Source organism: Atta cephalotes, assembly GCF_000143395.1.
Source record: "Atta cephalotes unplaced genomic scaffold scaffold00054, whole genome shotgun sequence".
NCBI classification, from domain to species: Eukaryota; Metazoa; Arthropoda; class Insecta; order Hymenoptera; family Formicidae; genus Atta; species Atta cephalotes.
Window position 1 is genome coordinate 397036 of NW_012130118.1, and position 2641 is coordinate 399676.

Sequence of the window (2641 nt, forward strand, 5' to 3'; positions counted from 1 at the left end):
AACTTAAAAAGCAGCCAACACATAAAGAAGATACAAGATCAATAATTACTTTTTAATAATTCTTAAGCCATAAGAAATTGATCAATTACAATTGAATGCGAGAAGAATATTTGACTGTAATTGGTCAATTTCTTATGACTTAAGGCTTAAAACATCTATTGTAAATCCAGACTAAGGGTTATGGTATAAGACATAACCGCATAAACCAATCAGAAGGTTGTATTAGCATCTTAAAAAATTACTTAAGATGGTCTTAAAATATAAACAGATTATGAATATACGCCCTTAATCTTATTATATCTTATTATTTTTCTAAGATATTTAAAAGAGATAAAAAAATTGTTTAATTTAAAAAAAAGTAAGAAGTTAACATTTAAAAGTAACTTGGTTAAGTTAAAATTTAATGCATAATTTAAAATTAACTAAGTTAAGTTAAAAGTTATTAGCTTTTTAACTTTTTTTAAAATTCTTTTTAACCTTTAACGTTTTAATTACCCAACCCTGCCTCTTAAATATAATAGAAATTATAACTGAACTATGTATTATTGCCAATGAATTGAATGAAGAGATTAATATAATGACTTGCGTAAAGTATCTAATAGAAAGCTGATAATAATAGGAAGGAACAAAAAGATTCCAAAGGCTCCGGAATTAATCCACAATTTGATAGATAAAAAATTCAATTTCACGAAACGGGTTTTCTGTCACTCTCTCTTAATCCATCTGATTCTTTCCTCGAGTTTTATTTCTCAAAGGGTGTCGTGGCAAAGGAGACAGGAAGCAGGCGTCATTTAAATCGATTCAATCGCAAAAACTCCATACTCTCTGCTCGTCAATATTGCATACCGAGACTGTTGTAGCCGTGCAGGAATTAGCTCGTTTTCGTAAAAGGGCGCTGCCATCCCACTTTCTCTTGAATTGTGCTATTACCTGTATCACACATAATAAAAATATCATTACATAGTTCAAAAGTTATTTTGAAGGTTGAAACGACCGTTTCCGTAGTCATAGGAACTTACCTCGCCGTTGCAAAAGCAAAAAAGCACAGCCACACAGAGACCCTGGAAGAGAGAAATTACATTTTATCTCGGTACATCGAGCTCGAAACGTTTCCGAAGAAAATTCCTGTCAACTTTATTACGATTTCTTTCGCATGAGATACGAAGTTTTCTGATTAACTTGCAAAAATCGTATCACCAATGAGCTATAAAATTTTATTATCCTCCTTCATTATATGCTACGTTATTGTTATGCGAAAGGTTGTAATATTTACATAGTTAGTAAATTCATGTTAATTTGACATATATCCTAAAATTTGTGTATTATTTAAAAGTCCATCATAATTTTTATATTATGTTTTTATATTAATTTAATCCGAGAATGGATATGTCAGGAAATTATATAAACACAAATATTATATAAAAAATTAACAATTAACGCAAATGTAACATTTTGACATATTTGGGAAAAAATTGAAAAAATTGGGAGGCACGTTCCTTTAATAAAATTAATATTCATAATATATATAAATTAATATATTAAATTAACAAATATATTTTATTCATTTATTAATTAAAAATTTACTTTTTAAAAATTATTTTTATATTATTTTTATATTATAACTTATTCAAGAAACTAAAAATAACAATAATACTAAGAAATGTTAAATATTAAGCAAATATTGAATTTAATACAAAATATTTCTGTAACACAAAAAATTATATTATATTAAATTAACTCTCAAATATGTGGAAAATTTAACACAAAAATTTCAACAAGGATCAATTTTAAATATAATAAATAAATAAATTTCAAATATAAAATATTTTTTATTACACAGTTAATTCCATTTTACTTTCTTCTTAATGGCAAGGATAATTTTTTCATAATTCAATAAATAAATATTAAATTGAGGATGCTGTATTTAAACTAAATGTTTGTGAAACACATAAATTTATGTACTACGAAAACTTATATTTGAACATTTTTTTATATTTTGTTTTTCAAATCGTTCCTACATATAAATAACGAATAAATGTAACAAAAGAATTGTGAAGTTAATCGATAAACCATTTTTTGCAATGTTTCTCGTTACACACGACGTTGTTAAGATGCGAATATAATGCGCATATGCGTTTCTAACAATCGTATTTTTCAAATATAAAATAGTTACACCCGAAGGCTTTCAAATATCAAGATAACTGATTCACTCGACAGAATCGTTCAATTAAACAGCAATTCCATCGATTTTATACGATATAAAGCGATTATATAACAATGTAGTCATGTTGACAGTGTCGTATGTGAAAGCGCAATTTCGCACAAAATTTGATTGCTCGATACTCATATTGCTTTGGATGAGAATCTAGAAGAATGTCTCTTTATATTTCTATTTGCATCAGATCGAGGAAATAAATACAGATATTGATTTAGAAAATCAAATTATTTGGTTAAAAGTACTCGATAATTGAATTTAAATTGCGATAGTATTTGAATATTCTGTATACATCAGCATCTATCTGTATTTTTTTCCATCATACAAAAGTCGTATTTCTGACTGAGCGAAACCTAATAGTTAAAAAAATTGACTGCGTCATGTTTCACAAATATATATATATATATATATATATATATATATATA

General features: G+C 26.3%; 1 protein-coding gene across 1 annotated transcript in view; it reads right to left on the minus strand.

Moving 5' to 3' along the window:
- The window catches only part of LOC105623214 (calcitonin receptor-like), a 24780-nt gene that overhangs the window by 4005 nt on the left and 18134 nt on the right, over positions 1-2641 (minus strand). The gene's annotated exons all lie outside the window — the stretch shown is intronic.